Here is a 20,866-nt window from a genome sequence, read left to right on the forward strand (position 1 = left end):
TTGATGCCAATATCAATAATTTCTCCATAGAAGCTTCCCTCCCATCAGTTGGGACTATTGGTACTTGAGCCAACCTCATTGCTCAGCTGGGGACTTGATTTCCTGAGATAGAATTATGGAGGAGGAAAAATAGTTTTCCTCTACCTTTCTGAATTCTTAGTAGAGGCCCTTGTAAGGAAAGACAGATCACCAAGAGAAAAACAAAAGTTCATTAACATGTGTACCTTGTGTATATGGGGGAAATCACAGGGAAAAATGAGTAACTCCCCAAGGTGGCTTACAATGTAGATTTAAATACCTTCTTCCTAGGGAAAGGGGATGGGAGATGTAGGTCTCTTAGAGGAGAGTAAATGGTTTTCATGAAGGATGAAAGGGGGTGGTGGGAAATAGTTTGCAACAAAGTTTGGGTGTGATGTCAACTTCTACTCTCCTGTCCTGCGACAACAGTCAGTCTTCTCTGCCTGATGACACTTCTCCCATCAAGGGGACCTATGACATTTAAGCTCCTTTAGGGGGTCCGAATTTAGGCAGATCAGAAGACTTCTGTGAAATCCTCTGCATGCATTTGCTGTTTTTCAAGCATCTGCAGCTCAAGATCATCAATATAACAACACAGCATATGTTGGGTTGGCATGTTTTCTGACCTTCAGAATAAACCCAACAAAAGCTTGTTTCCTCTCTTAGATGATTTGCCACAGTAGCGTTATTCCCTGGAGATGTTATTCTGACCAGACATTCCTTGGAGTGGTCATAACATACCCTGTCCTTGTAGAAAGGTGTGGGCCACATTACTAAATAAACCAGTTCAGTTTTCTCATCTTGTGGAAAGGGAGATAAAGTTATGATAGTTTATCTCCCTTTCCCCAGGTTTCTTGCAGGTTTGGGTCTCCACTGCGCCCCACCCCAGTGGGCCCAGTGCCTCGTCCATGGGGCTTGGGGCTGCTGGGTGCCTGGACTGTGGGTTTGTGTCTCCGATCTGGCACCCAGCAGCACCAGCTCCTCAATGGTGGTGCTTGGGGCTGCTGGGTGCTGACCCTGTGTTTCTTTTTTCGATCCAGCACCCAGAAGCCCCAGCACACTGGTGGCAGGGATTGGGACTGCTGGGTGTGACTGCCCTGCATGTTTGTGTCTCCGGTCCGGCCCCCATCAGCCCCAGAGCATTCGTGGCGGGGCTTGGGGTTGCTGGGTGCTGGGCCTGCGTGTTTGTGTCTCCACTCCAGCCCACAGCAGCCCCAGCACCATGGTAGCGGGCATTGGGATTGCTTGGTGCCGGTCCCCCGTTTGTTTGTGTCTCCAGTCTGGCCCTCAGCAGCCCCAGTATGCCCTGGCATCTATGGTCGTCACCATCTTTATTGGGTTAATTTGCATACTCACTCCAGATTGGCTGCTAGCTTAGCGAGTGACAGTCAATTTGCATGTATTTCTTTTACTAATTTGATTGTTTGAATGGCTGATTGGACAACCAGATATTTAGCATATCAGACTTTTATATATAGGATGGAAGCTACATTGCTAAATACCATTACATAGGCTTCAGGTATATAATTGTATCATACTTCATCTGCATATTGCATTATGTGTTCACCTGAATGAGTCAAGTCTCCTTCAATTCCTATATTTTGAAACATTACCTAAGTGTTCTCCACCTGAGGGACGTCCTTTTGCTTCTCTACTTCCTCCTCTTCCAGCTCTCAGACTTCTTACATCACTTCTGTTTCTTGATGAAAGTCCACCCCGACTTTGAAAAGAGGTTTTCTTGGCATAGTCTACTTTAATTGATTTTCCATCCACAGACTAAAATGAGTAAACAAATAATATCAACACTACATAACATTTAAACTGAACAAATGAACAACTGCTTGAAACCTACAAATTACTGCAACTAAAATCAAGATCTACCTCAAATTCTTCTCCAAAAGCATTTTCTTAAAAAAAAAAATGACAGATCTTTTTCATGGTAAGTTTATGAAAAATGTCATTACTAACAAACTTCCATTAAGTCATTCAACACAGGTTTTATTATCCACATATGTTGGTTAATAAAAGTCCTCCAAAGGCCTCTAGTAATATGAACTAAAATATCTCATATTCCAGGAGAAAACATATAAACTTCTTTCTAGTTTTATAATAGGCTTTTTATTGGTTTTCTGGAGAGAGAGGAAAAGGGAGGGATAGAGAGACAGAAACATCGATGATAGCGAAACCTTATGATCAGGTGCCTTCTGAATTTATCAATACTGGCGATCCAGCCAGCTCCCCTGGCATATGTCCTCCCTGACAATGGAAGAGGGGACATCTTGGTTCAAGGTGCAATGCTCAACCATTGTGCAACACTGATTGGGCAATGTGGATTACTTTTCAGAATGTGTATGTTATATCATTTATGTATTGCCAACTTCTATTTCATTTTTTCAGTCTACCCAGCTTACCTAAACTGTTTTATTTTAAAACAAATAATTCAATCTTCCATTCAAAATGATTAGGCATTTTATCCCCAGTCTTTCTTACTTTTACTATGTATTCAGTTAAAATGACAGAAATAAAGATTCCCAGTATGACTACAATCTGTATGTACAGAGTTCTGATCTGTTTATCCATTTTATTTTTCAATAGGACCCTTGCACTATTTTCGGTATTTTTACCTACTACGCTGTTTTAAGTCAAATGTGTTCCTAAGAAAGCAACCCGTCTTGAAGGGGAGAGCTGCTGTGACTAGAAGACCAGCCTCACCACCACCCATATGGAGATCAGGCTTCACCCAGGTACCTTGAGCCACTCTGGCCAGAGACCTGCTATTGTGGCTGCAGTCCCTCAGACACCAGGACTCCAGTTGCCCACTGGCTACCTCCTATGAGTCTTGGAGTGCATGAATGTCCTGCTGACCGAACTCCATGGCCACAAGCCCCAGAATTCTGGCACCTGGCCTGTCCAGTTATAGCAAAAATAGGAATACAAAGAAACAGCCCCCACAGTAAAGAAACAAGGAATTGCCAGAAGAGGAAATAAATGAAATGGAGGCATGCAGTATGTCATAAAAAGAATGCAGGATAAGGGTCATACAGAATGAATTTGAAACCCACAACATATGTAAGAATCAAGGAAAAATCGAAATTATTATAGCTACAATAAAAAACACGATGGAAGGTTTCAACAATAGATTAGAAGAACAGAGGACCAAATTGGTGAGTTAGAAAACAGGGCAGACAAATACATCTTGAACAACATAATCTGAATAGCAACTTGAGGAAAAATTAGAAATCAGGAGGAGATCTTTAACGAAGCTTTGAGACAACATGAAAAGAAGAAACCATCAATAACAACACAAAAAAACAACACAAAAAACAAGAAAGCTCACTGCATGGGAGAATATATTTGCCAATGTTATATCTGATAAGGGCCTAATCTCAAAAATGTATAGGGAATTTACCCATCTAAATAAAAGGATGATAAACAAGCCAATCAAAAAATGGGCATAAAACTTAAATAGATCCTTTTCAACAGTAGGCATACAAAAGACCAAGAGACATATTAAAACATGCTCAAAGTCCCTAATCTTCCAAGATATGCAAATCAAATAACAATGAGATACCATCTCACACTTGTCAGAATGTCTATCATCAACAAACAACAAATGATGGTGAATATGTGGAGAAAAAATTAACCTTCTTGCACTTTGTGGGGATGCAGACTGGTGCAACCACTGTGGAAAACAGTATGGAGTTTCCTCAAAAATTTAGAAGGGAACTTCCATCTGACCCAGTACACCCCCTACTAGAGATATATACCAAGAAATGAGAAAAACCAATCAGAAAGGATATATGCACGCCTAGTTTAAAGCAGCACAATTTATAATAGCAAAGATTTGGAAACAGCCTAAGTGCCCATTAAAAGATGAGTGGATTAAATACTGTGGGGGTACATCTACATAAACAGAATGCTATACTGCTGTAAAAAGGAAAGAAGTCTTACCATTACAGAAAGCATAGAAGGGCATTGAGGAAATTATGCTAATCAGAGTAAGCTATGCAGAGAAAGAAAAATTTCACATTACCTCACTCATTTGTGGAATATTATGAATAACATAAACTGATCAACAAAAATAGATCCAGGTACAGAGAAGTGTGGGACTCACTGTCAGACCTCAAAGGGAAGGCAGAGGGGTTGGGGGCGGGTAAGAGATCAACCAAAGGACTTGTACGAATGCAAATAAGCATAACCAATGGACACAGACAATAGGGAAGTGAGGACATGTGATTGGAGTGTGGGTAGCCAGGGACATCTCAATGGGGGAAAATGAGACATATGTAATACTATGTGTAATACTTGAAACAATAATTTAAAAAATGAGTTCCTAGACATAAATCTTTTAAATATAGTACTTCAATTAATGTACATACCTAAATTCCCCAATCTCCCAATAAATTCATGTTGTTTGATCTTTTAGCCAAATCAACATAACTTGTGTAAACAAACTCAGCCATTGTAATTGCTCCATATAAAACTCTTTGGATGTCTGACACTATTTTTGCAAACAAATCTGAAGTCATGTATTCCACCAAGATGTCTGGCAATGATGAGCCCTGACACAAACTAAACAGCCACAAGACACAGTTCCCACCTTAAGGAATCACTTGAGGTTTCTGAGTCCAAAATATTTCCACATATGTATGCACCACTGCCTCCTTCCCAATATTTGAGATTCAGCAAACATCCCTTGATCCCCTTAATTTTATAAATAAAAACACTACCTCCTGATCATACTCCTTCTAAAAATAATTACCTCCCATATTTTCCTCTTATCTTTTTTGTGCATGATTTTACTTATTTACTTTTCCTTGCATATTCCTTATTTTTACCATAGAAATAAGTGCACAATAAATGATGATTTTGTCTTATTTAGAATCATTATGCAGCACAGTGTGTGGGCTACTAAATATCACTTGAAAGAAGACATTTATGTAATAATAAGGTAATATGCAAATTAGACGGGATGCCATCACATAATAACAGATCAGCAGGATGTGTGTGAAGCAGTGGCTAGAAGGCAGAGATTTGCAGCATTAGGGAGGGTCCAGGGGAGGAGGGATCCAGTGGAGGGCAGAATGTACTCTCCACATGGCTGGGACTGTGAGCACTCCCGATGTCTGCTGCTGCTGCTTGCCCAGAAGGACCACAGATTCCTTCTCCAAGTGGCAGCAGAGATGCTCTGCAGGGAAACTTCTGCACCAGTAGCCAAGGTAGGTGATTGAGTGAAAACACAGCAGTAAAGGCAGGTGAGTGAAGGAAAGCCCAGCAGTAAAGGCAGGTGAGTGAAGGAAAGCCCAGCAGTAAAGGCAGGTGAGCGAAGGAAAGCCCAGCAGTGAAGGCAGGTGAGTGAGTGAAAGCCCAGTAGCGAAGGCAGGTGAGTGAGGGAAAGCCCAGCAGTAAAGGCAGGTGAGTGAGTGAAAGCCCAGCAGTAAAGGCAGGTGAGTGAGTGAAAGCCCAGTAGCGAAGGCAGGTGAGTGAGTGAAAGCCCAGCAGTTAAGGTAGGTGAGGGCGAGGGAAAGCCGAGAAGCAAAGGCAGGTGAGGGAAAGTCTGAGCTCCATGGAAAAGAACTCTCGGCCTGGCCACACCACACCATGGCCTCCAGCACCTCAGGTAAGCGGTTCTGAGAAGGGCAGCTCCTTCCTGCAGCTCCTCAAACTCCCAGGCCGCCTCCATCGCCCTTTAGGTCAGGGTCAGAAATTGGTGGTGGTCTCCAGGTGTCCAGGCAACCAATGCAGGGCATTTCCTCTAGCAGTTGGACCAAGATATCCAGGGCCAGATGGAGACCTTCACCCTCCTCTACAGCTAGAACTGGAAGGTGTGGTCTGCCCATCACCGGATAAGCGTACCTGATTGGTTAAGTATTGGTTAAGTGGCTTATAGCCACTGCCACTTGCACAGGGCCAACCTGGGGCTCTGGCAAGCCACCGATGGCCACTGCTGCTTGCACAGGGCCTTCCCAGGGCTCCGCCAAGCCAATGATGGCCACTTCTGCTTGCCCAGGGACTTCCCAGGGTTCCAGCAATCCATTGATTGCCACTGCCACTGCGAGGGCCTGAGGTCAGGCATTGAGGGCCGGGCAAGGCTCAGGCAAGCCGCAGTGGCTAGGATGACCAAGCCTCAGGCAGCCTTGCGGGCGGCTATGGCAACAGCAGAGACATTATGGGTGTGTTGTCTTCATTGATCGCAGGGTCACTTTGCCCAGAGAAAGGTCAGAGGCAGCAGCAGCAAAGGGGTGATGGGGGCAGTGTCGTCCCCTGATCAGCTGGACTCCTCCCACAGAAGGAGGCCATACTGCAGCTTAGGCCCTCTGCCATCAGTAGGGCATCCCTTGAGGGCTCTAGGACTGTGAGAAGGGGCTGGCAGGGATGAGGGACCCCAACCCAGTACCCAAATTCCATTCATCAGGCCTCTAGTCTATATATATAAACTAGAGGCCATGGTGTACAAAATTCGTGCATGGGGGGTGTCCCACAGCCCAGTCTGTACCCTCTCCAATCTAGGACATCCCTCTCACAATCCAGGACTACTGACTCCCAACCAGTCACCTGCCTCTGCCTGATTGCCCCTAACCGCTTCTGACTGCCAGCCTGATCACCCCCTAACCATTCCACTGTCAGCCTGATCAATGCATAACTTCTCCCTGACCAGCCTGATAGCCCCTAACTGCCCTCCCTTGAAGGCCTGGTCACCCCCAACTGACCTCCCCTGTTGGCCCAGTCACCCGTAACTGCCCTCCACTGCAGGACTGGTCCCCCACAACTGTCCTCCCCTGCAGGCCTGGCCCACCAACAACTTCCCTCCCTTGCAGGACTGGTCTCCTTCAACTGCCCACCTCTGCAGACCTAGTATCCCCCAACTGCCCTCCTCTGCTGGCCAGGTCACACCTAGCTGCTCTACCTGCTGGCCTGATGGCCCACAACTGCCCTCCCCTGCAGGCCTTGTCCCCCCCCAACGGCCTTCCCCTGCAAACCTGGACCCCCGAACTGGCCTCCCCTGCTGGCCTATTCACACCCATCTGCCCTCCACTGTAGGCCTGGTCCCCCTCCCATATGCCCTCCCCTGCTGGCCTGATTGCCAACAATTGCCCTCCCCTGAAGGCCTGGCTCCACCCCAACTATCCTCCACTGTAGGTCTGGTCCCCCCCAACTGCCCTCTACTGCAGGCCTGGTTCTTTCCCAGCAACTGACCTCTACTGCAGGCCTGGTCCCCCCGCCAACTACCCTGCCCTGAAGGCCTGGTCCCCCCAAACTGATCTCCCTTGCAGGCCTGCCCCCCCCCCCAACTGCCCTCCCCTGCAGTCCTGTTTCCCCCTAACTACCCTCCCTGCTGGCCTGGTTCCCCTGCCAACTACCCTCCCCTGCAGGACTGGTCACTCCCCAACTGCTCTCCCCTGCAGGCCTGCCCCCCCAACTGCCCTCCCCTGCAGTCCTCTTCCCGCCGCCCAACAGCCGTCCCCTGCTGACCTCGTCTCCCTCAACTGCCCTCATCTGCAGGCCCGGTCACCCCTAACTGCCCTCCATGCTTGCTTGATTGACCATAACTGCCCTCACCTGAAAGCCTGGGTCCCCCACAACTGCCCTCCCTTGCTAGCTTGGTCACCCCCAACTGCCCACAACTACCCTCACCTGCTGGCCATCTTGTGGCGGCCATCTTTTGTCCACATGGGGGCAGCCATCTTTGACCACAAGGTGGAGGCCATCTTGTGTCTTGGAGTTATGGTGAATTTGCATATTACCCTTTTATTAGATACATAAAAGGCTAAGTGACCATCCAATTGTCCAAATGTTCGCTATCATGTGCAATGACCACAAGGGTGCAGACGCTCAAAACAGGAGCTGCTGAGCTGTCATGACTTGGCAGCTGAATTTTCTGGCGATGCACCCTGAAACTAGAGAGGAGGGATCCTGATTCTGGGGTGCATTACCCAAGAACCACCCTCTCACAATCTGGGACCCTACGGGGATGTTGGAGCCAGTTTTGGCCTGATACCCACAGGCCAGGCCTATGGACCCCACCGGCCAGAGGGAACCCTGCTCACTCTGCACATGACCTTTGAGCCATGGCGCCACCCCAGGTGCTGCTGACCTAGGAGTGACCTCAGAAGGTTGGCTCCAAGGCATGTCTGGCCCATCTTGCCCACTCCAGCCCTGTGGCCACCTTCCAATTAATTCCATTTCAATAGGCAGGAATCCGTGCACCAGGAATACTAGTTTAGGAATGATATCTACCCAAAGTACATTTTCTTGTGCTTAGGACCTAGGAAAAACCAACTATTCTTCATAAATCAAATAAATGAATTTCTGAACTTCTGAACTCTACAAAAATCATGAGCCAAATCCAACTATTGGCTGCCACCCAACCCTAAAAGATAAAGGTAAACAGGTCAATATGTACTGACCTCTTTCAAAGTACCATACACCAAGCTCTCCAAATGAAGGACAGGGACATAAGTGAGTTATGTACTAGAAGTCACTGAAGGATCAACAACTTCATATATGGTATGATGAGTATATACACAAATTAACTTAAATATAAGATTAAAAAATTGTAGCAAAAGCAAAAACTTTGGTCATTGATATAGAAATCTGCATATGTTTCCTTGTCCTGGGGAAGAGTGAGTCTTAATAAATCCAAAAGAACAAGGCTAAAATAATGGTAGGATATATTGGAAATGTCTGAACATATAATAGAACCAAAGAATATATGTACACAAAAACAGGCCATAATGGAGTGACTTTGAGAGATACTTGAGCAACAAGTACAAACAATTTTCAAGGATATAGGACATACTTACATTGGCTAGACTTTAAGATCAAGGAAGAATAAGACTATTTCCTTCACTAGTGCATTAAAGACTCAATAAAAGGAACTCTCATTCCCTACTTTAAATCAGGATGTCCTACCTAATAATAGACAAATACGCAAATTGACCATACCTCCGACACACCCCCAAGCCACGCCCCCAAGCCACGCCCACCATCCAATCAGAGCGAGCGTGCAAATTAACCCAAACCAAGATGGCTACAGCCAGAGGGAGCAAGGTTTCCTAGGTAAGAGAGGAAGCTAAGCTTTCCGCCTGCCCTTCCCAGGCCTAAGCCTCCACTCAAGCTACAAAGTTTCAGTTATAGAAGGTAAACAAATTCAAACAAATGGCAGCAGAACAGAGCTTGAGAGAGCAGGCCAGGGTTGCCGCTGGCAACAGGGGAAGCAAAGCTTTCCGCACACCCTGGCTGGGCCCACCTGCTTAAGGCAACAAAGTTTCAATTATAACCCCAACAGAAATGGCTGCTGGCCTCGGAGGGAGCCTCAGGCTTGCCTTTGCTCCAGGCTACAAAGTTTCAATTGTAGAAGGAAAATAAATTCCAGATACCAGGGCCTCCGCTTGGGATGCCAGGGGCGTGGCCGGCCTGCAAACCACCACAGGCCCCTCGCTCAGGCCGCCCCACACCCCAAGGGAACCCCAACCTGATCAGGGACACCCTTCAGGGCAAACCAGCTGGCCCCCACCCCTGTACCAGGCCTCTATCCTATGTAATAAAAGAGTAATATGCAGATTGATCATCACTGCAACACACAATATAGCTGCCCCCATATGGACACAAGATGGCCACCACAAGATGGCCAGCAGGAGAGGGCAGTTGGGAGGCACCCAGCCTGCAAGGGAGGGCAGTTGAGAAGGACCAGGCCTGCAAGGGAGGGCAGTTGGAGGTGATCAACCCTGCAGGAGAGGGCAGTTAGGGGTGACGAGGCCGGCAGAGGAGGGAAGTTGGGGGCAAACAGCCTGGCAGCTGAGTGGTTGGGGGGGTTAGGCTGGCAGGCAGAAGTGGTTAGGGGCAATGAGGAAGGCAGGCAGGCAAGCAGTTGGGAGCCAGCAGTCCTGGATTGTGAGAGGGATGTCCCACTGCCTGTAAACGGGCAGTCGGACATCCCTTGAGGGGTCCCTTATTGGAGAGGGTACAGGCTGGGCTGAGGGACAACCGCCCTCCGTGCACGAATTTCGTGCACCGGGCCTCTTGACCTTCCTTCCTGCATCTAAATTTTATCAGGCTAATTATTTTTAAATCATGCAACCAGACTAATTGACCTTCCTTCCTGCACCTAAATTTTATCAGGTTAATTATTTTTAAATCATGCAACCAGACTGAATTTTTAAAAAATAAAAATGTATATATATATATATATATATATATATATATATATATATATATATATATATATATGTGTGTGTGTGTGTGTGTGTGTGTATATATATACACACATATATGTATGTGTGTATATATATATATGTATATATATATATATACACATATATATATATACACATATATATATGTGTGTGTGTGTGTATGTGTGTGTTGTGTATATATGTATATATATACACATATGTATATATATATACACACACACAACACACACATACACACATACACACACACATATATATATATATATATATATATATATATATATATATATACACTTTTTTTTTTTTTACAAATTCAGTCTGGTTGCATGATTTAAAAATAATTAACCTGATAAAATTTAAGTGCAGGAAGGAAGGTCAATTAGTTATAAATGACACATCCCATCTACTTGCTCATGTCATTTCCTGTCTTCAAGAAATGAGTACCTAGCCCAGCTTCCATGACTCAGTGATGGTTGAGCATCCAATTGTGAGTCTGGAGTTGACTGTTCCATTCCTGGTCAAGAGACAAGCCCTACTTGCTGGCTCAATACCCAGTGGGGGACGAGGAGAAGGCAGCTGATCAATGATTTTCTCTCTCATCATTGATGTTTCCATCTCTCTCTTCCTTTCCCTTACTCTCTGAAATCAATACAAATACATTTATAAAATCAATACCCACTTGAGCTTAAAGGGACTACACAAAGCAACTTTTCAAGACCTTTTCCGAAAAGTAATGGGAAGTCATCTGTTCCAACTTGCTTTGTGGACTTATTTTATGCTAAGGAAATGTTTGCATCAATTAGCTTTTCACCAACAGTGGCCTGATTTCTGCTGTAATTGTCTTTCTGGGGTGGGCAGGCTGTACAAAATTAGCAAGGTCCTTACAGGCTTAAAGCCCAATTACATTTGTATTCATATACTAAAGTAACTAGGTTTAATGTAGTATTTTGTTTGCAAAGAGGACATCTCAACATTCTTCCAATCCAACACTCCAGCACTTGTGTGACAAAAAGAAAAGTGATGGCTACATAATCATGGCTCATATGGCATTAGCGGACTTTGAAAATGAGAAGCAGGAAACCTGGATATACTATTACTTGAACCACAGTGCTAAATTTTATTAAAATACTTACTTTTCCATTCATTTCTTTGGCGGTATCTGTAGCATCTTCAGGATTCTCAAAAGTAATGAAAACAAAGGCTCTGGACTTGTTTCTTGCTATACATCCTTTATCAAAAGTACTGGAATTTAAAATGTTAAATGTCACATGTCACATACAATGTAACCTATTAGAGATTTTCAGTATCTAAGGTTTTCAGAAATTCTCAGAGCCTTTTAATTTGATATAATGGACACAGTATAGTACTAAATCTTCTGAAACTTTTTGTAAAATGAAAACACAAAACATTTTGCATCCTCATTACCTTCCCAAAAATCTGCAGGGAATAAATGCCACAGTTATTCTATTTTATGACATTCCATGAATTATCCCCACAACAAACTCACAATGTCTTACTTTTCCTTCTTATTATCTGGGATTGCAAGGAGCTAAGACTGATTCCTGGGAAAGTGGAATAGAGAACCTGAGAGAAGAAAATCAAGCCTGGCCAGTTTGTAGAGCTTGCAGTAAGACCTTAATCTTCCCCAGACAGGGACATTTGAGAACAAATGGCTAACACCTCTCTTCCCACATGAGAGGCTATAATAGCTAAGTCAGCCTGGAACTACTAAGGCATGAGTGGAGAAGGGGGATGAAAGAAGGGGGAGTTTTGTCTTCCCTACTAAACAAACCAGCTTGCTGTCTTGGGGAAGGGGGGAAAGAGGAGGTTATCTCAGTCACTAAGCAAATAAGTCAACAGTCTTGGGAAATGCCAAGGTAAAAATTGTCAGACATTCTCATCAACTCTGAGACAGCCACAACAAGTAAAAGGAGACCTTGAAATGCAGTCTGTGTCCAAGATACTGGGCAGAGGAACCTTGAAACCTATAGAATGAAGGGTTTATAAAACCCCCTGAATCTCACTGGGCAAGCCAGGGTAGTTAAAAGTACTGGCTTGTGCCTTACCAAAGGTGAAATTCCATAGACTTGCCCACATTGCCTTTTTAATAAATTTGCTAGCTTTGCTCCTTTACAAGGTTCCTTGTGGTACTACAAGGCTGCTGCCTATTACTCTGCTGAACTTCTTCTCATGTACATGCCAAGAACTGAGGGGGAGGTGGGAAGTGCTCTCCCTTCCACTCAGGGTGCTGTCCAAAAACATCCTCTCTGGCTTTTGGGGTGTCCTAAAACAAAATGTTTAACTCATTGCTAGAAGTGCTTTCACAACTGAACAGGGAAAAGGAAGTTTTCCTAATACTTTGAAGAAGAAAAAATAGTTGAAAGCTATGTGGCTAATGTTACTATTTGCTATATGTTTAGTCTGAGCAGGTAGGCATTTTGGTTCTAAGACATACCTTCTCTTAAGGGACCAAATTTCCCAAATATCGTTTCAAGAGTTTTTCCATTGCTCCGTATATCCAGGCCTCCTACAAACATCTTCCTAGGTCTTTGTACTTCCACCATTGTGCTGTAAATGGTTAAAAATAGACACATAGCAAAAAATAAGTTATAAACCAAAGAACATAATTTTTATCACACTGCCTTCCAAATATTCAAGTGAAGCAACATACACGAGCTCATTTTTAAAAATATGTATTTTTATTTTGTATCCTTAATACTGTTGAGAATATTACTGGACCCCCTGCCCCCATATGGCTCACAATGTCCCATTCAGGCAGGTTCCAGCCTCATCCTGGCCCCTCAATACCCTATTACACCTGTTCCAGGACAATGTATGCATGAATAAATGTTCTTTAGTTATTCTATTCCCAGCACCGCTTCCCCCTTCCCTCTGAGCTTCATCAGTCTGTTCCATGTTTCCATGCCTATGGTTCTATTTTATATGTCCAGTGATTTTGTCATTGAATTTCACATATAAGTGCAGGCAATAATGAGAAATCTGTCCTTCTCTGACTGCCTTAGTTCACCTAAGATAATAATCTCCAGGATTCATGCTGTCTCTAAGGGAAAGAGAGCCTTCTTTACACCTACATAGTGTTCCAATTGTGCAAACATATCACAGCTGCTTTATTAACTCTTCTACTGATGGGTACTGGGGCTGCTACCATATCTCAGCTTTTGTAAGGAATGCTGCCATAAACACAGGGGTGCATATATTCTTTCTGAATGGCATTTTGGGATATTTAGGGTATCATTCCTAGACGTGTGTCCCTGGGTGAAATGGTGGTCCCATTTTAAAAATTCGTAGGAATCTTCACACTGTGTTCAATAATGGTTACACAAGTCAGCATCCCCTCAATTCTTGCTGTTTATTGATTTATTCATGATAACAGTTCTGCATGTTCCAGGAGATACATCATTGTCCTTTTCATTCCCAAGTCTCTGATGGTTAGTGATGTTCAGCATTTTTTTATATGACTCTTGGCCATTTTTATGCCCTCTTGGGAGAAGTGTCTATTCAGGTCCTCAGCCCATTTTTGCATTGGATTTTTTTGTCCTCATTTTATGAAGCTGTAAGAGATCCTTATGTATTTTGGAAAATGCTCCCTTATCTGATTCATTATTGGCACATATGTTTTCACATACAGTTTCTCTTTTCATGTAGATGCTTGTGTCTGATGCTGTTCAGAAGCTTTTTAGTTTAATGCAGTCCCATCTGTTTAGCTTTTCATTTGTTTCTCTAGCCCTAGGCAAAGTGTCTGTGAAAACTCTGCTAGAAAAGTGTGATGTTGCTGTCTCAGTCTTCACCTAGGATTTTTATGGTTTCATGACTCACATTTAAGGACTTCATTCCTTCCTAGAGTACTGGTGCACGACATTTGTGCATTGTTGTGTGTGGGGAGTTCAATAAGCCTGACCTGTGCCCTCTCTCAGTGCAGAACTCCTTGGGGGATGTCCGCCTGCCAGGGAGCAGGCCTAAGCCAGAAGACAGACACCCTCGCGGGGTCCTTAGTGCTGTTGAGGAGGCAAGAAAGGCTACCAGCACCACCAGTGCATTTGCCACCTGTAAGCCCAGCTTCTGGCTGAGCAGAACTCCCCCTGTGAGAGCGCACTGACTCCGAGGGGGCAGCTTCTGTGTTAAGCATCTGTCCCCTGATCTTCAGTGTTGTTCAGCCATTCAGTCCATTTACATATTATCCTTTTATTATATAGGATGGGTTTATTTTTTTATATGTGTACGTTGTGATCTAACTTAATTTTTCTGTATATATCTTTCCAAATTTTGCAACACAATTAAATGAAGACACTGTTTTCACTTCATTGTATTCCCTTTTACCCTTTGTTAAATATTAATTGAGCTTAATGGCTCTGGGTGATTTCTGGAGTCTCTGTACTGTTCCATTGATCAGCATGTCTGTTCTTCATATATAAATGAAGGAGGCTCTTTTGTTAGTAATGGCTTTGTAGTATAACTTGATATCCAGTACAAGTACAAAATTGTTATACCCCTACAATTTTGTTTTTCTTTCTCAAGATTTCTGTGCAAAATCAGTCTTCCTTGGTTGCTTATTTATTTTTTCAGTATTTATTTTAGATCTCTGACGTAAGCCATTGTTATTTCCAGAGAGATTGCTTGGGATCTACAGATTTCTTTGGGTCATATGGACAGTTTAACCTTTTGCACTTGGATGTTGAGTGTGACTCGACATGGTTAGCATTGGTAGCAGCTTGTATGTCAAATTGTATTGAATGTATCAATAATTTGAAATATTAAAAAATCCAAATAAATAAGTTTGTATGAAAAGAAACTTCATTTTTTTATTCTACTGCCACGCTTTGTAAAATCTGGGGTATTTAAAAAATTAAATCCCGAGTAGAATAAAGGAATCAAGAAAAAAGCAAGCAAGTGCAAAGGGTTAAAGATGTTAATGCTTCCTGTCTATGAACATGGTAAATGCTTCCATTTGTTTGCATCTCTTTTTGCAAGCACTTGTAGTTTTCCGGGTACTGAACCTCCTTGGTTCAGTTTATACATAAGTATCTTATCATTTTGTTGCAAGGGTCAGCCAAACTTTTTCTTATTTATTCATCCTGTGAGTTCATTATTTTTTTTTATAAAAATGCCACTGATTTTTGCATGTTAATTTTGTATCCAGCTATTTTGCCAAATTCATTGGATAAACCTGATAGTTTTATGGTGGAGTGTTTTGGGAATGCCATGTACAAAATACAGCATGTCATCTGCAAGGAATGGCAGTTTGTAAACTAGAGCATAAAATGAGAACGTGTCTAACCAACAAATGCTCCATTTTTTAAGACATTGCTAAAAAGTCGGGGAAAGATTCCATTGGAAAACTACTGTAATTTTGCGGTGCAGTGTAAAAGAGATCACTGCTTTGAAATGCCCTATTTAGCCTAGATAAGCAGCAAGGGCATGTATTGATAGATTCTTGACTTCAAACATCTAATAAATATCTACATATCCATATAAACACACACACACGCACACACACACACACACACAAACACACACACACACTCTATATACAGTATTCTATCTAATAAAAAGGGAATATGCTAATTGACCCTCACACCATCGCAAAAATCACATAGCCCACAGACAATAAGGAGGGGATATGCTAACTGACTGCCCCGTCCTCAGAGATGTTGGAGCCCACAGCCAGTATGGAGTAAATATGCTAGTTGACTGACCCACCCTCAAGGATGGCAGCATCCACAGTCCCAAGATGGTGGCCCCCAGTCCCCTCAGCCCTGCTGGGATGGCAGGTGCATGGAGCCTGGCTGCTCTGTGTGCCTGCATCCGGAGACCTCCAGTCCCCTTAGTCCCTCAGCCGCCCAGGGCCGGCCCCAGGTGCAAGCATGCTTTGGATGGTGGCTGTCCAGGTACTCAGGGCCAACTGCAGGTTCAGGTAACCAGGGCCAGCCGAGGCTTGCAATGCCAGCAGTGGCAGCAGCAGAGGTGTGATGGGGCATCACCTTACCCTGATTGCATGGTTACCTCCTGCCCAGAGGGATCTTGGACTGTGAGAGGGGGCAGGGCGGGCTGAGGGACCGGCCCCCCCTCCAGTGCATAAATTTTTATGCACCGGGTCTCATGTGTGTGTGTGTGTGTGTGTGTGTGTGTGTGAGTGTGTGCGTGTGTTTGTGTGTGTATGAAAAAAAGAATATATATATATATATATATATATATATATATATATATATATATATATATATATGGTTTTTTTTTGTAATCCTACCTGGGACACAATTCATCCATTGATTTACAGAGAGAGTGCAAGAGGAGGAAGAGGGAGTGGAAGTGAGAGAGAGAGAGAGAGACAGAGAGAGAAGGAACACACCTAGATTGGTTTGCTGTCCCAACAGGGACCCCACTGAGGGTGGAGATCACCTTTCAACCTCAGTACCTGCCCTTGACAGGCAATGCAACCCCTCACACTGCCAGCAATCTCTAACCAGAGTGACAACTGCCCAGGCAAACAGCCATTAACTTAAGTGTCATAAAAATAATGCTTGACAGCTCTTGCCATTATCTAGGGTCCATAGCACTGTTAAAAATTCCTAAAGTCCGTTTCTATTCCCAAAGGGTTGAAAAACACAAATCCTTGCTAGTCAGAAGGAAGTTAGAGACTGCAATGGGCAAATTTAAAGGGTGCTTATTTGTGTTGACAGATTTGGGCGAACACTAGTTAAAGGGAAAGATGAATTTTATTGCCATCTTTAAGCCGAATGCTCCAGTTGTTGCCAGAGCAGTGCCTTTGGCCCTCAGCTGGTTCCTCTGATGGGAGAGGGACCGGGATTGCTCATGCTCAGCCTGACATGATACCTTCGTCCATACCGTCTCCCAGGATCTCTTTCAGAGCAACTTCATTGGGATGAACCGCCAGGCTCCATGCAGACTCCTGGAACCGGCATGCCAGAGCCTGCTGAGGGATGAAGCCTCGGCCATCGCTGCGGTGGAGTGGCTGCCTATGGAGCTCTTCCATTTCTGTTCACAGCAGCCTTGGCCAGGAAGCACAGCAAAGTCCTGAAGACCATGGTGCAGGCTTGGCCCTTCCCCTGCCTCCCTCTGGGAGCCCTGATGAACCATAGGGAGCCTTACCATGATATCTTGCAGGCTGAGTTCGATGGGCTCGATGTCCTGCTTGCCCAGGAGACTCGACCCAGGTGAGGGGGATTCAGTAGCCTGGTTGGGCCCTGGCGATTTGAGCAATTACATCTGGGATACGGGAGAGTGCAGGGCCAAAGGGAGAGTTCAGGGAGGCCATGAAGCTACTGCAGTGGTCATTCTGAGATCAGGTTTCGCATATATAGGACTGATGAAGATGCAGAGGGTTCCCAAAGGGACATGAGTCCACCCTTCCTGGTGGCACCTAAAGGTACCAGAAATGGGGACCATGAAGGATCCCAGTAGTGCAAGGAGCAGCTGATTTCCATACTCAAGGCCATAGTCTCATTCCCTGTTATCTTAATTCATTCCAGTGTACATCCTATTTTCTCTGCAGGAGATGGAAAATGCAGATGCTCAATTTACAGAGGGGAGCTCATCAGGATTTCTGGATCGTGTAGGCCGGAACCAGAGCTGATGTGTGCTCACTGCTGGAGCCTGAGGCCCCACAGCCCATGAGGAAAAGGGGGAAAGTGGATAGCTTAAGGGCAGGGCCAAAGCCACCCTTAGCCCCCGTGGAGGTGTTAGTAGACCTTTGCCTCAAGAAAGGTGTCCTTGATGAGTCCCCCAGCTACCTTATTAAGAAAGTCAGCGAAAGGAGAGGTTTGCTGCACCTTTGCTGTAAGAAGCTGAAGGTTTAGGCTATGTCGAAAGAAAACATTAACATCCTGGGTATGCTGCAGCTAGACTCTGTCCAGGATTTGGAGGTAAATTGTACCTGGAAGCTGTCCACTATGAGGAAGTTCGCTCCTTACCTGGGCCAGATGGTCAATCTGCGTCGGTTCCTTCTCTCCCACGTCTTTATGTCTTCTCACACCACCTTGGAGCAGGAGGAGCAGTGTGTTAACCTGGTCACCTCTCAGTTCCTCAGACTGTCCCACCTCCAGAAGCTCTATTTGGATGATGTCTCCTTCCTAAAAGGTCGCCTTGACCAGATGCTCAGGTGAGGGGTGGCTAGGTTTCCCTGCAGACCAGAGCGAGCCACTTCTCATTTCAGTCCCCAGTGACAGGACCTCCTATGTGCTGTCCATCAGCAGTGCTAGAGAGCCTGAGTCAGTAGAGGGTCCACACAGTCAATGTCTTGTTCACTGCTCTGTCCCCTTGCATGTTGTCAAGTAACACCCCCCTAGACACATGTAGGATGTATGAACTAAGAAAGATGCTATTAAAGAGACTCTTGCTAGGAATGGAAGTAAAGGGGGTTTTGGGCCAGTGATGGTAGCTTGAGAATCTTCTAAGTGGTGTATGAGGGAAGATTATGCAATGGAACCAAGTGAGGATGGCAGTGAGGGGAGGAAAGCCCCTCAGAGGTGAGGTTTCAGGGGTTAAGGTCCACACTTAGCGATTTGGTGATGGCAGCCTTTCAATCCAAACCTGCTTTGAATCACCTGTCTGACAAGGCTTGCCAAAGGCTCCTGCTAAGGGAATGCCTGGTAAATGCAGGATTCTGGAGGGAGGTATCATGAAAAGGGATAGGTAGTTTGTAGACGATGCAGTGATCTAAGTTCCTGCAGGGTGGCAGCCCCCATTGGATGTTGCCCAACCGTGTCCAGATTAGCCCTTTCTCCAACTATGCCAGTAACCTCATGGGCTAAGAGATGAGAGTGATAGGAGTTTAGGCTGTGGATGCAAGGGAGCCCGAATTGAAGGCATTTCGGATCATGTCTCAAATACTAAAGTTCACTGGTTGCTTCCTGCTTGAGATATTGGGTCAAGCTCCTTTCTGTGCTCTTCCCACCTTTACCTCCCATCATTCATGCTCACAACACCTGTGTGTATGAGGGTGGGGTGTATGATGTGCTCCTGGTGACAGATGAGCAAATGGAGAGTGTGAGGTTTCATCCAGTTGAATCCCTCACAGAGCAGATATGAGATGGAGAAATGATTCCACTCAAATTTGCACTGACATGAATCACACTTTTCACTGTGCAACATCCTGGGTTTGATCATCATCTGGAAGACTTTAAACTTTGGTGACATGGGACTCTTTACCTTAAGGCATGCCTCATGCTCACATTGCTCTTCCCCCAAGGTCCACCCTCTCACCTAACTGCTCTATTTCTCCCCAGCTGCCTGAAGACCCCTTTGGAGATCTGTCCATCACGAACTGCCTGCTTTTAGAATGTGACTTGAGACATCGCTCCCGGCACCTGAATGACAGCCAGCTGAAAGTCCTGAATTTAAGGAGACTCAACCTGACCAACCTCAGTTCTGGACCCCTGCAATTTCTGTTAGAGAGAGCCTCCCCCACCCTGAAGGACTTGGACTTGGATGAGTGTGGGATCATGGACCCCCAGTTCATGGACCTCCTGCCTGTACTGAGCCACTGCTCTAACCTCATGACCCTAAGTTTTTGTGAAAACACCATCTGCATGACCGTCCGGGAGGACCTGCTTCGCCACACCATCGGGCTAAGCAAGCTGAAATGCTTGCTGTATCCTGCCCCCCTGGAGAGTTACAAGGAAAAGAGCAGCACCATCCACCTGGGCCGACTTGCTCAGATGCATGCCAAGCTGAAGCATATGCTCCAGGAGTTGGGGGAGCCCGTCATGGTCTGGTTCTGTGCTTACCCCTGTCCTCACTGTGGCTTTAGAATCTTCTATAACCCAAACCCCATTTTGTAACCCTGATACATGTCTGTCTAGCTGGGTGCACATCTTATAGGCTTTACTCTCGGCTCTTGGGCACTGATGCCCAGACATAAGTGTATCTTATAGGAACCCAGAAGCCAGTTTCAGACAACTACTCAGAGGTGGGGGGAAATGCTGACAGGGGGGAAGATGGTATCTTTGGGAAGATGGGTCCTAAGGAGTTAAGAGATATGCACCTAAATTTCTAGCGGGGTGGGATTCTGGCTTGGGAGGTAGATGCAAGGATTACCTTTGCTTGAATGGTTGTGAATAAATGTCAGTTATAAAGGGAACTGAATGTGAACCATCTGGTGTCCTCTATGACATGTTAACTCGATTCTCCCATCTGCAGTTACTGGTTAAATAAGAGGGCATGAGCATCTGTGATGCACAGACACTAGTCTGGTGAGGTTGGTTCCAGGAGATCCATCACCATTTATCCTTTCTGGTTTGGTGGTTCTTCTGGGGCACCAGTATCTCCTCCCTTACCTCTGGGAATGTTCAGTGGGTCAGCCAACAGAAGGTGCATCCCTAGGGACTGGAACGAGTGGCCTCCTATGAGCACTACTGAACTACAACTTCCTAGGTGCCATGGACTCAAACACTCATCCCCGCTGGGAGCCTCCATCACTGGCCTTTGGACGCTCCATGGTAGAGCTTCCCTGTGCACTAGTCAGACCCCAGTACTGAAAGGGACCTCATCCTGCCAGCTAGTCAGAGGCCTGAACTCACAAATCCATGCCTGTCATCCCCCCTGGATCCAGCCCCTGCTTGAATTCAATTAATTGTGGCCAGTAAACACAGTTACATTCAGCACAACATTAAGCTGGC

General features: G+C 45.1%; 1 pseudogene across 1 annotated transcript in view; it reads left to right on the forward strand.

Moving 5' to 3' along the window:
- LOC307096509 (melanoma antigen preferentially expressed in tumors-like) overlaps positions 1 to 20,029 on the forward strand; it is a 313,827-nt pseudogene extending 293,798 nt beyond the window's left edge. Inside the window, exons 4-6 of the transcript in view lie at positions 17,277 to 17,404; positions 17,743 to 18,348; positions 19,475 to 20,029. The product of the transcript in view is annotated as a melanoma antigen preferentially expressed in tumors-like (transcript). The remainder of the gene's footprint in view (positions 1 to 17,276; positions 17,405 to 17,742; positions 18,349 to 19,474) is intronic.
- The last annotated feature ends 837 nt before the right edge of the window (positions 20,030 to 20,866 follow it).

This window comes from Cnephaeus nilssonii (genome assembly GCF_951640355.1).
Source record: "Cnephaeus nilssonii genome assembly, chromosome: Y".
In the NCBI taxonomy this organism is placed as follows: Eukaryota; Metazoa; Chordata; class Mammalia; order Chiroptera; family Vespertilionidae; genus Cnephaeus; species Cnephaeus nilssonii.